Here is a 15,156-nt window from a genome sequence, read left to right as displayed (position 1 = left end):
GCATCTCTATGGGATTTGTCATATACATTAGCCTTAAGCTAATGCATTCGTTTCTATTCTGAAAGGTCTGCTTAGTTTTACAGTGAAACCTAAGTAAAAGTTTGAAAGGAACTTCAGCTTCAGACTTTCTCTTGGGAAACGGTCAGGCCTATCTATCCTCTGTAATGTAGCTGGCTAGACCATGTCATTGCCACACACACAAGTGGGGGCAGAATTGGAAATGTGTCATAGAGTGACAATGCATTGGTTTGGTTAGAAAAGTCACAGGTTAGGTTATTGGTTATTATTCTAATGATGCTATTCATAAATAATGAGCTGTAAAGTAACTTGGACTTTTAAAAACAGTTTTTTAAAGGATATCGACTAATTATCGTTATCGTCAAAATCACCAAAATATCGAGATATTATTTTTTGTCCATATCACCCACCCCTACTGATTACTGTGAATGTGTTTTGTAAAGTATCTACACACAGATACATCCATAGGCGTATGTACACACTAAATCCTATCAGACTTGTAGGTTGGATGTGAACTCAACATGGGCATCATTGTCTTCTCTTCTCTTTCTTGTACTGCAGTACAGAACCCCTTTCACAAAGCTATGTTAATTCATACAGACATTATATTGTAACACACCCATCATTAAATTATTCCTCATAAAAATGCTTGCTTCATGTTTTGCAGATGACTCCAGACACTGAGCAGCAACAAACCTCTTTGGCCAATCTTGCATTAGAGGATTCAACAGAGAAGGTAAATGTCTGTAGGGTGTGTCTGTAGTAAGCACCTACACCTTACTGTTACACACACTGTGGACTGTCAATGTGTGTTGTGAAGACAGCGTCTAGATACTTTACAACACACATTGACAGTCATCAGTGTATGTAACAGTCAGGTGTTGGTGCTACATACCTGACTGCTACATTGCTACCCGACTGCTATATTATCCTCAAACACACGTATGCGTAGCTGTCGTGCCACAAACATCGATTTATGGATGCTAGTTTAATTCGTCAAAAAGGATTTTTTTGCAGACACAACGCTTTGCTTTACAGCTAGAGAGATTAAACTTGGCACTCTCCATGTAGGCCATGTGCAAAAGGTCTGACTTGAATTTCAGCCTCCTAGCTCGATGCTACCACCCACAACTCTACCTCTGAAGTGGGAGAGGTCAATTTTTTTGAAGTTTTTCCATTGTGTTTTTTTTTGTGGGTGTCTCAGAGATCCCTCCTTTGGAACATTTCTCGGGGGCCTCAAGGCGGTGCCGTGCATCTTGTTCCTGTCCCTCTAGCATGCAGCATTATCGCACCAGAACGGGGAAACCCTGTACGTTTCAAACCATTTACCTCCTACTGGGAATAATCCACCGAATCCAAACTGAGCCCGGATTGTTTGTAATCTCGCGTTGTTCAACATAGTCTGATTTCATGCTGATCGGAACAACATAAGTGTGTTTTTTGGCTAAAAATTGAAAAATGGCTAAATGTTAATCCGTAGGTTTTGTGAGGACAGCGTCTAGATACTTTACAACACACATTGACAGTCATCAGTGTATGTAACAGTCAGGTGTAGGTTTTGTGAGGACAGCGTCTAGATACTTTACAACACACATTGACAGTCATCAGTGACTGTAACAGTCAGGTGTAGGTTTTGTGAGGACGGCGTCTAGATACTTTACAACACACATTGACAGTCATCAGTGTATATAACAGTCAGGTGTAGGTTTTGTGAGGACAGCGTCTAGATACTTTACAACACACATTGACAGTCATCAGTGTATGTAACAGTCAGGTGTTGGTGCTACATACCTGACTGCTACATTGCTACCCGACTGCTATATTATCCTCAAACACACGTATGCGTAGCTGTCGTGCCACAAACAGCGAGATATGGATGCTAGTTTAATTCGTCAAAAAGGAATTTTTTGCAGACACAACGCTTTGCTTTACAGCTAGAGAGATTAAACTTGGCACTCTTCATGTAGGCCATGTGCAAAAGGTCTGACTTGAATTTCAGCCTCCTAGCTCGATGCTACCACCCACAACTCTACCTCTGAAGTGGGAGAGGTCAATTTTTTTGAAGTTTTTCCATTGTGTTTTTTTTTTGTGGGTGTCTCAGAGATCCCTCCTTTGGAACATTTCTCGGGGGCCTCAAGGCGGTGCCGTGCATCTTGTTCCTGTCCCTCTAGCATGCAGCATTATCGCACCAGAACGGGGAAACCCTGTACGTTTCAAACCATTTACCTCCTACTGGGAATAATCCACCGACTCCAAACTGAGCCCGGATTGTTTGTAATCTCACGTTGTTCAACATAGTCTGATTTCATGCTGATCGGAACAACATAAGTGTGTTTTTTGGCTAAAAATTGAAAAATGGCTAAATGTTAATCCGTAGGTTTTGTGAGGACAGCGTCTTGATACTTTACAACACACATTGACAGTCATCAGTGTATATAACAGTCAGGTGTAGGTTTTGTGAGGACAGCGTCTAGATACTTTACAACACACTGTGACAGTCAGCAGTGTATATAACAGTCAGGTGTAGGTTTTGTGAGGACAGCGTCTAGATACTTTACAACACACATTGACAGTCATCAGTGTATGAAACAGTCAGTCACTTCTGTCTTCCTAGCCAATTAAAATCGAGGAAGGGGCAGGACATACATTGTCAACACTGTCTGGTGAGTTGCAGGGGAAAACTTCCTTCACCCCAGTCAAATATAAGAATAAATATAAAAAGTCCACATTAAACAAAGTGTAAACTGTAATTTCCTAGAGGGATGGACTTCACTGAAATCCCACGTGAACTTGTTTTGTCTGTCGAGGTCATTTGATCAGCTGAGTCCTGAATGATTGCTGCCTTTTCCGTTAGCTAGGTGACTAGTTAGTTCGCATTATGCAACATTCTAGAAATGACGTGCTGACAGACAGTTTTGGCAACCTAGCAACAGTAAAGACTAGAACGAAGTGCTCAGAAAATGAGTTTTTGAGCGCTCTCTGTATAAATAGCTTCTTTGGTGGACACGGACCCTAAAGTATCTACACGCTGTCTTCCTAACAACTTCACCTGACTGCTATACACTGACTGCTATACTTGACTGCTACATCTGACTGCTACACACACTGATTACTAGGGGTGGGCGATATATATCGTCTGTGATAATATCGTGATTGCTGTTTTAACGATGTGCAAATTGACATTATCGAGTATTTAAATTACTTAGGGGGAAAACCCTGAAATCACGCATTGAACCCCCATACATTCACTAAGCCAGGAGGTGTATGCGAGAGAAGCCCTTGGCTGCAGCAGAGTAAGTCACGTGATTGCTAGTGGTCCACGTTGTCATACGCAGGCCTAATGTTTATTTTGTGCTGCTACTTTGTTCAAGTGGCATTGATGAGTTAAAGTCACAGTATTATATGTAAACATTAGGCTAGCCTTTGAGTATTTTAATAGTCAGTTGCAATAGAAATCTTCTTATGTTACCTTTTTGTAAATGGACTAAAGTTCGCTCTTTTAGCGATTATGCTAACCGTTAGCATCTCTATGGGATTTGTCATATACATTAGCCTTAAGCTAATGCATTAGTTTCTATTCTGAAAGGTCTGCTTAGTTTTACAGTGAAACCTAAGTAAAAGTTTGAAAGGAACTTCAGCTTCAGACTTTCTCTTGGGAAACGGTCAGGCCTATCTATCCTCTGTAATGTAGCTGGCTAGACCATGTCATTGCCACACACACAAGTGGGGGCAGAATTGGAAATGTGTCATAGAGTGACAATGCATTGGTTTGGTTAGAAAAGTCACAGGTTAGGTTATTGGTTATTATTCTAATGATGCTATTCATAAATAATGAGCTGTAAAGTAACTTGGACTTTTAAAAACAGTTTTTTAAAGGATATCGACTAATTATCGTTATCGTCAAAATCACCAAAATATTGAGATATTATTTTTTGTCCATATCACCCACCCCTACTGATTACTGTGAATGTGTTTTGTAAAGTATCTACACACAGATACATCCATAGGCGTATGTACACACTAGATCCTATCAGACTTGTAGGTTGGATGTGAACTCAACATGGGCATCATTGTCTTCTCTTCTCTTTCTTGTACTGCAGTACAGAACCCCTTTCACAAAGCTATGTTAATTCATACAGACATTATATTGTAACACACCCATCATTAAATTATTCCTCATAAAAATGCTTGCTTCATGTTTTGCAGATGACTCCAGACACTGAGCAGCAACAAACCTCTTTGGCCAATCTTGCATTAGAGGATTCAACAGAGAAGGTAAATGTCTGTAGGGTGTGTCTGTAGTAAGCACCTACACCTTACTGTTACACACACTGTGGACTGTCAATGTGTGTTGTGAAGACAGCGTCTAGATACTTTACAACACACATTGACAGTCATCAGTGTATGTAACAGTCAGGTGTTGGTGCTACATACCTGACTGCTACATTGCTACCCGACTGCTATATTATCCTCAAACACACGTATGCGTAGCTGTCGTGCCACAAACATCGATTTATGGATGCTAGTTTAATTCGTCAAAAAGGATTTTTTTGCAGACACAACGCTTTGCTTTACAGCTAGAGAGATTAAACTTGGCACTCTCCATGTAGGCCATGTGCAAAAGGTCTGACTTGAATTTCAGCCTCCTAGCTCGATGCTACCACCCACAACTCTACCTCTGAAGTGGGAGAGGTCAATTTTTTTGAAGTTTTTCCATTGTGTTTTTTTTTGTGGGTGTCTCAGAGATCCCTCCTTTGGAACATTTCTCGGGGGCCTCAAGGCGGTGCCGTGCATCTTGTTCCTGTCCCTCTAGCATGCAGCATTATCGCACCAGAACGGGGAAACCCTGTACGTTTCAAACCATTTACCTCCTACTGGGAATAATCCACCGAATCCAAACTGAGCCCGGATTGTTTGTAATCTCGCGTTGTTCAACATAGTCTGATTTCATGCTGATCGGAACAACATAAGTGTGTTTTTTGGCTAAAAATTGAAAAATGGCTAAATGTTAATCCGTAGGTTTTGTGAGGACAGCGTCTAGATACTTTACAACACACATTGACAGTCATCAGTGTATGTAACAGTCAGGTGTAGGTTTTGTGAGGACAGCGTCTAGATACTTTACAACACACATTGACAGTCATCAGTGACTGTAACAGTCAGGTGTAGGTTTTGTGAGGACAGCGTCTAGATACTTTACAACACACATTGACAGTCATCAGTGTATATAACAGTCAGGTGTAGGTTTTGTGAGGACAGCGTCTAGATACTTTACAACACACTGTGACAGTCAGCAGTGTATTAACAGTCAGGTGTAGGTTTTGTGAGGACAGCGTCTAGATACTTTACAACACACATTGACAGTCATCAGTGTATGAAACAGTCAGTCACTTCTGTCTTCCTAGCCAATTAAAATCGAGGAAGGGGCAGGACATACATTGTCAACACTGTCTGGTGAGTTGCAGGGGAAAACTTCCTTCACCCCAGTCAAATATAAGAATAAATATAAAAAGTCCACATTAAACAAAGTGTAAACTGTAATTTCCTAGAGGGATGGACTTCACTGAAATCCCACGTGAACTTGTTTTGTCTGTCGAGGTCATTTGATCAGCTGAGTCCTGAATGATTGCTGCCTTTTCCGTTAGCTAGGTGACTAGTTAGTTCGCATTATGCAACATTCTAGAAATGACGTGCTGACAGACAGTTTTGGCAACCTAGCAACAGTAAAGACTAGAACGAAGTGCTCAGAAAATGAGTTTTTGAGCGCTCTCTGTATAAATAGCTTCTTTGGTGGACACGGACCCTAAAGTATCTACACGCTGTCTTCCTAACAACTTCACCTGACTGCTACACACTGACTGCTATACTTGACTGCTACACCTGACTGCTACACACACTGATTACTAGGGGTGGGCGATATATATCGTCTGCGATAATATCGTGATTGCTGTTTTAACGATGTGCAAATTGACATTATCAAGTATTTAAATTACTTAGGGGGAAAACACTCGAAATCACGCATTGAGCCCCCATACATTCACTTAGCCAGGAGGTGTATGCGAGAGAAGCCCTTGGCTGCAGCAGAGCAAGTCACATGATTGCTAGTGGTCCACATTGTCATACGCAGGCCTAATGTTTATTTTGTGCTGCTACTTTGTTCAAGTGGCATTGAGGAGTTAATGTCACGGTATTATATGTAAACATTAGGCTAGCCTTTGAGTATTTTAATAGTCAGTTGCAAAAGAAATCTTCTTATGTTACCTTTTTGTAAATGGACTAAAGTTCGCTCTAAATATCAACTTTTAGCGATTATGCTAACCGTTAGCATCTCTATGGGATTTGTCATATACATTAGCCTTAAGCTAATGCATTAGTTTCTATTCTGAAAGGTCTGCTTAGTTTTACAGTGAAACCTAAGTAAAAGTTTGAAAGGAACTTCAGCTTCAGACTTTCTCTTGGGAAACGGTCAGGCCTATCTATCCTCTGTAATGTAGCTGGCTAGACCATGTCATTGCCACACACACAAGTGGGGGCAGAATTGGAAATGTGTCATAGAGTGACAATGCATTGGTTTGGTTAGAAAAGTCACAGGTTAGGTTATTGGTTATTATTCTAATGATGCTATTCATAAATAATGAGCTGTAAAGTAACTTGGACTTTTAAAAACAGTTTTTTAAAGGATATCGACTAATTATCGTTATCGTCAAAATCACCAAAATATCGAGATATTATTTTTTGTCCATATCACCCACCCCTACTGATTACTGTGAATGTGTTTTGTAAAGTATCTACACACAGATACATCCATAGGCGTATGTACACACTAGATCCTATCAGACTTGTAGGTTGGATGTGAACTCAACATGGGCATCATTGTCTTCTCTTCTCTTTCTTGTACTGCAGTACAGAACCCTTTTCACAAAGCTATGTTAATTCATACAGACATTATATTGTAACACACCCATCATTAAATTATTCCTCATAAAAATGCTTGCTTCATGTTTTGCAGATGACTCCAGACACTGAGCAGCAACAAACCTCTTTGGCCAATCTTGCATTAGAGGATTCAACAGAGAAGGTAAATGTCTGTAGGGTGTGTCTGTAGTAAGCACCTACACCTTACTGTTACACACACTGTGGACTGTCAATGTGTGTTGTGAAGACAGCGTCTAGATACTTTACAACACACATTGACAGTCATCAGTGTATGTAACAGTCAGGTGTTGGTGCTACATACCTGACTGCTACATTGCTACCCGACTGCTATATTATCCTCAAACACACGTATGCGTAGCTGTCGTGCCACAAACATCGATTTATGGATGCTAGTTTAATTCGTCAAAAAGGATTTTTTTGCAGACACAACGCTTTGCTTTACAGCTAGAGAGATTAAACTTGGCACTCTCCATGTAGGCCATGTGCAAAAGGTCTGACTTGAATTTCAGCCTCCTAGCTCGATGCTACCACCCACAACTCTACCTCTGAAGTGGGAGAGGTCAATTTTTTTGAAGTTTTTCCATTGTGTTTTTTTTTGTGGGTGTCTCAGAGATCCCTCCTTTGGAACATTTCTCGGGGGCCTCAAGGCGGTGCCGTGCATCTTGTTCCTGTCCCTCTAGCATGCAGCATTATCGCACCAGAACGGGGAAACCCTGTACGTTTCAAACCATTTACCTCCTACTGGGAATAATCCACCGAATCCAAACTGAGCCCGGATTGTTTGTAATCTCGCGTTGTTCAACATAGTCTGATTTCATGCTGATCGGAACAACATAAGTGTGTTTTTTGGCTAAAAATTGAAAAATGGCTAAATGTTAATCCGTAGGTTTTGTGAGGACAGCGTCTAGATACTTTACAACACACATTGACAGTCATCAGTGTATGTAACAGTCAGGTGTAGGTTTTGTGAGGACAGCGTCTAGATACTTTACAACACACATTGACAGTCATCAGTGACTGTAACAGTCAGGTGTAGGTTTTGTGAGGACAGCGTCTAGATACTTTACAACACACATTGACAGTCATCAGTGTATATAACAGTCAGGTGTAGGTTTTGTGAGGACAGCGTCTAGATACTTTACAACACACTGTGACAGTCAGCAGTGTATTAACAGTCAGGTGTAGGTTTTGTGAGGACAGCGTCTAGATACTTTACAACACACATTGACAGTCATCAGTGTATGAAACAGTCAGTCACTTCTGTCTTCCTAGCCAATTAAAATCGAGGAAGGGGCAGGACATACATTGTCAACACTGTCTGGTGAGTTGCAGGGGAAAACTTCCTTCACCCCAGTCAAATATAAGAATAAATATAAAAAGTCCACATTAAACAAAGTGTAAACTGTAATTTCCTAGAGGGATGGACTTCACTGAAATCCCACGTGAACTTGTTTTGTCTGTCGAGGTCATTTGATCAGCTGAGTCCTGAATGATTGCTGCCTTTTCCGTTAGCTAGGTGACTAGTTAGTTCGCATTATGCAACATTCTAGAAATGACGTGCTGACAGACAGTTTTGGCAACCTAGCAACAGTAAAGACTAGAACGAAGTGCTCAGAAAATGAGTTTTTGAGCGCTCTCTGTATAAATAGCTTCTTTGGTGGACACGGACCCTAAAGTATCTACACGCTGTCTTCCTAACAACTTCACCTGACTGCTACACACTGACTGCTATACTTGACTGCTACACCTGACTGCTACACACACTGATTACTAGGGGTGGGCGATATATATCGTCTGCGATAATATCGTGATTGCTGTTTTAACGATGTGCAAATTGACATTATCAAGTATTTAAATTACTTAGGGGGAAAACACTCGAAATCACGCATTGAGCCCCCATACATTCACTTAGCCAGGAGGTGTATGCGAGAGAAGCCCTTGGCTGCAGCAGAGCAAGTCACATGATTGCTAGTGGTCCACATTGTCATACGCAGGCCTAATGTTTATTTTGTGCTGCTACTTTGTTCAAGTGGCATTGAGGAGTTAATGTCACGGTATTATATGTAAACATTAGGCTAGCCTTTGAGTATTTTAATAGTCAGTTGCAAAAGAAATCTTCTTATGTTACCTTTTTGTAAATGGACTAAAGTTCGCTCTAAATATCAACTTTTAGCGATTATGCTAACCGTTAGCATCTCTATGGGATTTGTCATATACATTAGCCTTAAGCTAATGCATTAGTTTCTATTCTGAAAGGTCTGCTTAGTTTTACAGTGAAACCTAAGTAAAAGTTTGAAAGGAACTTCAGCTTCAGACTTTCTCTTGGGAAACGGTCAGGCCTATCTATCCTCTGTAATGTAGCTGGCTAGACCATGTCATTGCCACACACACAAGTGGGGGCAGAATTGGAAATGTGTCATAGAGTGACAATGCATTGGTTTGGTTAGAAAAGTCACAGGTTAGGTTATTGGTTATTATTCTAATGATGCTATTCATAAATAATGAGCTGTAAAGTAACTTGGACTTTTAAAAACAGTTTTTTAAAGGATATCGACTAATTATCGTTATCGTCAAAATCACCAAAATATCGAGATATTATTTTTTGTCCATATCACCCACCCCTACTGATTACTGTGAATGTGTTTTGTAAAGTATCTACACACAGATACATCCATAGGCGTATGTACACACTAGATCCTATCAGACTTGTAGGTTGGATGTGAACTCAACATGGGCATCATTGTCTTCTCTTCTCTTTCTTGTACTGCAGTACAGAACCCTTTTCACAAAGCTATGTTAATTCATACAGACATTATATTGTAACACACCCATCATTAAATTATTCCTCATAAAAATGCTTGCTTCATGTTTTGCAGATGACTCCAGACACTGAGCAGCAACAAACCTCTTTGGCCAATCTTGCATTAGAGGATTCAACAGAGAAGGTAAATGTCTGTAGGGTGTGTCTGTAGTAAGCACCTACACCTTACTGTTACACACACTGTGGACTGTCAATGTGTGTTGTGAAGACAGCGTCTAGATACTTTACAACACACATTGACAGTCATCAGTGTATGTAACAGTCAGGTGTTGGTGCTACATACCTGACTGCTACATTGCTACCCGACTGCTATATTATCCTCAAACACACGTATGCGTAGCTGTCGTGCCACAAACAGCGATTTATGGATGCTAGTTTAATTCGTCAAAAAGGAATTTTTTGCAGACACAACGCTTTGCTTTACAGCTAGAGAGATTAAACTTGGCACTCTCCATGTAGGCCATGTGCAAAAGGTCTGACTTGAATTTCAGCCTCGTAGCTCGATGCTACCACCCACAACTCTACCTCTGAAGTGGGAGAGGTCAATTTTTTTTTAAGTTTTTCCATTGTGTTTTTTTTTGTGGGTGTCTCAGAGATCCCTCCTTTGGAACATTTCTCGGGGGCCTCAAGGCGGTGCCGTGCATCTTGTTCCTGTCCCTCTAGCATGCAGCATTATCGCACCAGAACGGGGAAACCCTGTACGTTTCAAAACATTTACCTCCTACTGGAAATAATCCACCGACTCCAAACTGAGCCCGGATTGTTTGTAATCTCGCGTTGTTCAACATAGTCTGATTTCATGCTGATCGGAACAACATAAGTGTGTTTTTTGGCTAAAAATTGAAAAATGGCTAAATGTTAATCCGTAGGTTTTGTGAGGACAGCGTCTAGATACTTTACAACACACATTGACAGTCATCAGTGTATGTAACAGTCAGGTGTAGGTTTTGTGAGGACAGCGTCTAGATACTTTACAACACACATTGACAGTCATCAGTGACTGTAACAGTCAGGTGTAGGTTTTGTGAGGACAGCGTCTAGATACTTTACAACACACATTGACAGTCATCAGTGTATATAACAGTCAGGTGTAGGTTTTGTGAGGACAGCGTCTAGATACTTTACAACACACATTGACAGTCATCAGTGTATGTAAAAGTAAGGTGTTGGTGCTACATACCTGACTGCTACATTGCTACCCGACTGCTATATTATCCTCAAACACACGTATGCGTAGCTGTCGTGCCACAAACAGCGAGATATGGATGCTAGTTTAATTCGTCAAAAAGGAATTTTTTGCAGACACAACGCTTTGCTTTACAGCTAGAGAGATTAAACTTGGCACTCTCCATGTAGGCCATGTGCAAAAGGTCTGACTTGAATTTCAGCCTCCTAGCTCGATGCTACCACCCACAACTCTACCTCTGAAGTGGGAGAGGTCAATTTTTTTGAAGTTTTTCCATTGTGTTTTTTTTTGTGGGTGTCTCAGAGATCCCTCCTTTGGAACATTTCTCGGGGGCCTCAAGGCGGTGCCGTGCATCTTGTTCCTGTCCCTCTAGCATGCAGCATTATCGCACCAGAACGGGGAAACCCTGTACGTTTCAAACCATTTACCTCCTACTGGGAATAATCCACCGAATCCAAACTGAGCCCGGATTGTTTGTAATCTCGCGTTGTTCAACATAGTCTGATTTCATGCTGATCGGAACAACATAAGTCTGTTTTTTTGGCTAAAAATTGAAAAATGGCTAAATGTTAATCCGTAGGTTTTGTGAGGACAGCGTCTAGATACTTTACAACACACATTGACAGTCATCAGTGTATGTAACAGTCAGGTGTAGGTTTTGTGAGGACAGCGTCTAGATATTTTACAACACACATTGACAGTCATCAGTGACTGTAACAGTCAGGTGTAGGTTTTGTGAGGACAGTGTCTAGATACTTTACAACACACATTGACAGTCATCAGTGTATATAACAGTCAGGTGTAGGTTTTGTGAGGACAGCGTCTAGATACTTTACAACACACATTGACAGTCATCAGTGTATGTCAGGTGTTGTCAGGTGTTGGTGCTACATACCTGACAGGTGTTGGTGCTACATACCTGACTGCTACATTGCTACCCGACTGCTATATTATCCTCAAACACACGTATGCATAGCTGTCAGAGGAAGCTTCATAGGAAAAAAAGCCGTTGGTGTAAATGTCTTTTTACTGCAGCGCTCAGAACGCTACAAGTTGAAATCCGTTCAATTTTTAGAACAGTGCTGGGCTTGTCAATGTCACTTCTGTCTTCCTAGCCAATTAAAATCGAGGAAGGGGCAGGACATACATTGTCAACACTGTCTGGTGAGTTGCAGGGGAAAACTTCCTTCAGCCCAGTCAAATATAAAAATAAATATAAAAAGTCCACATTAAACAAAGTGTAAACTGTAATTTCCTAGAGGGATGGACTTCACTGAAATCCCACTTGAACTTGTTTTGTCTGTCGAGGTCATTTGATCAGCTGAGTCCTGAATGATTGCTGCCTTTTCAGTTAGCTAGGTGACTAGTAAGTTAGCATTGCGCAACGTTCTAGAAATGACGTGCTGACAGACAGTTTTGGCAACCTAGCAACAGTAAAGACTAGAACGAAGTGCTCAGAATATAAGCATATATAACTTATTTGGTGGACACAGACCCTAAAGTATCTACACGCTGTCTTCATTACAACTTCACTTGCTGCTATACCTTACTGTTACACACACTGATTACTGTGAATGTATACACACAGATACATCCATATGCATATGTACACACTAGATCCCATCAGACTTGTAGGTTGGATGTGAAATCATCATGGGTATTATTTGTCTTCTCTTCTTTCTTATGCTGCAGTACAGAACCACTTTCACAAAGCTATGTTAACTCATACAACCATTTGATTCATTTTTCATTCATTGGTCATATTTTACAGAGGACATCCCTTCAATAAATTCACTGGCCAGTTAATAAAAAATACTTGGCCTTGCATGTATACAGTCATGGACTGTATTGGCACTCCTCCGGAAGTGTTTGGTTTTGAGGATATTGTCAATAACACAACACAACTGAAACAACAATTGGTTTCCCCAAGTTCAACACAAAACATCATCAAAATGCTGTGGGAATTGAATACTGCAAACTGACATGGTCAAAAGTATTGGCACCCTGTACAAAAGTGTCTTGCACTGATAAAAGCACACTTTTCATTGTTAAAATCCAGTGCTAAGGTTATGGGTAGTCAGACGTTAGCTGCGGTAGCATTCCTGAGAAATATAAGCCCATTTCTAATTGATATTAAACTCCAGTTTACTCACCATACATTTATATTGGTTTCTATGGACAGTATGAGGTTTTCACCAAGGATTTCAAATATTTGAATGAATCTACCTACCCCTTTATAAGCAGCTGATTGTCAGTGCCAGAGGAAGCAAAATTGACCAAAAGCATCACCTGGCCATGGGCATGCTTCACTTTAAACATGGTGCACATTTCAGGGTATTCTTCATTCTTCACCCTCCAGACATAACCACTGGTCAGGAGGCCCAAAAAGTTCTGGGTTTGTTCAGTTTGCTCCATAGAAATAACTGCCAAACCTATTGTCACTCATTTTATATGGTTTTGGTTCAGTGTTCTGTCCTTTTCATGCCTATAGAACAGCAGTTTTTTTGGATGAGGAAGAATGAAGCCTACACTGAAAAGTGCACCCTGTCTTAACTGATATTTGGCATTAACTAGGTGACACTCTAGGCCTATTTTGCTTCCTCTGGCACTGATAATCAGCTGCTTATAACTCATTGAATGACAAGCTGTTTCAAAATGTACATACAGAGCGATAGTTTTAATAGTTAAGCAGACTTTGTTTTGGAATTGTCTTGTGGAAGTCAGTTTGTGTATCTTATTGTACTTTGCTATATTTATTATGGGTATTACACATTTTGTGTGCTTTTCAGTGCATGTAGTATTTATAACAGGGTTTAAATAAATGAGTTTATTTTCTATAGTTCCATTAAAACCTACTGTACAACAGTTAACTTTTAGGTACTGTTTATTTTACATTAGAATAATATTGGAAGAAAGTACTCACGGATATCATTACTCATTTAGAAACAATACATAATGATAAATACTAAATTACTACTGTGATTGATTGAAGTTACATTTAACATTCTTCACCAAATTGTAATCTGATATTCAGAATATAACTATTATTTTTTCCACAGATCTGCAAACATGACTTTGTCTCTACAAAGGTATCAAGCATGGATAAATGTGTCATCTGTCGTGGACCCTTTGCTCCACTTAAGTGGATTGGCATGAGCTGTAAGGGTGAGTATTTGCTTCTGTTTATTACAGTATCCTAAAAATATTCATAAACCTTAAATTGTTACTTAATTACTGTAAATGTCAGTTTTAAATGTATTTTTTTTTTGTTCAAAGCAGCTTTTTATATTTTACATTTTATAGCGCACAAATACTTTCTAGTCAGTAATTACTTACCTCTGAGGGTCGAAACTGATTACCTCACATAGTTACACAGAAGTTCTTGTTTCTGTCAATAAAAAGCTTAAACTCTAACTTTCCTTTGTCTCTTTTTTATGCATATTTAGAAGCATAATTCATTATTTTAAATGTATTGAGTAACACATGCACCTTTTATGTTCAAAATACTCTAGTTTGCTCCTGCTTCTGGCACAAATCCTGCTACAATATATGGTTCAATAACAGCACTGACTGCCTATCACTGGTAAGTGTATTTGTGGAATTATTCCTAAAGTGTACTTTTAGTGTCACTTTCACTTTCAGTGTTCTTTTTTTTACGTTTTAAGTTAAAATGTTTGCATTTGTTTTTTTTGTGTTTTTTCTTCTTTTCAGACTTCAAGTGATGAGTCGGTGACAGATGCTGATTACCTACCAGATTCTTACTGTTACATTTGTGAAAAACCACAGGCAAAATGTACCCGCCACTTAAAAATTCATGCAAAAGACAATGCAGAGGTTGCTCAGATTTTGGCACTGCCACTCCACTCCAAAGAACGCAAAAGGTTACTGGATAAACTACGGAACAAAGGGAACCACAAACATAATAAAGAAGTTTTACGAAGTGGGACTGGATTGCTAAAAGTCATGTCTATGTGACATGTTTGAGTGTTGTATACTATGTCCATCTAATACACCTATGTGACATGTTTGAGTGTTGTATACTATGTCCATCTAATACACCTATGTGACATGTTTGAGTGTTGTATACTATGTCCATCTAATACACCTATGTGACATGTTTGAGTGTTGTATACTATGTCCATCTAATTCACCTCCGTGTCATGGGCGTGGCTTAGGTAGCTAATTATCTCTGTCC

The sequence above is a fragment of the Alosa pseudoharengus genome, unplaced genomic scaffold (assembly GCF_046254945.1).
Source record: "Alosa pseudoharengus isolate Yale_2024_CS ecotype anadromous, Long Island Sound unplaced genomic scaffold, YU_APseudo_1.1 YU_APseudo_1.1_scf_20, whole genome shotgun sequence".
Lineage (NCBI taxonomy): Eukaryota > Metazoa > Chordata > Actinopteri > Clupeiformes > Clupeidae > Alosa > Alosa pseudoharengus.
Note: the sequence above shows the minus strand (reverse complement) of the source record.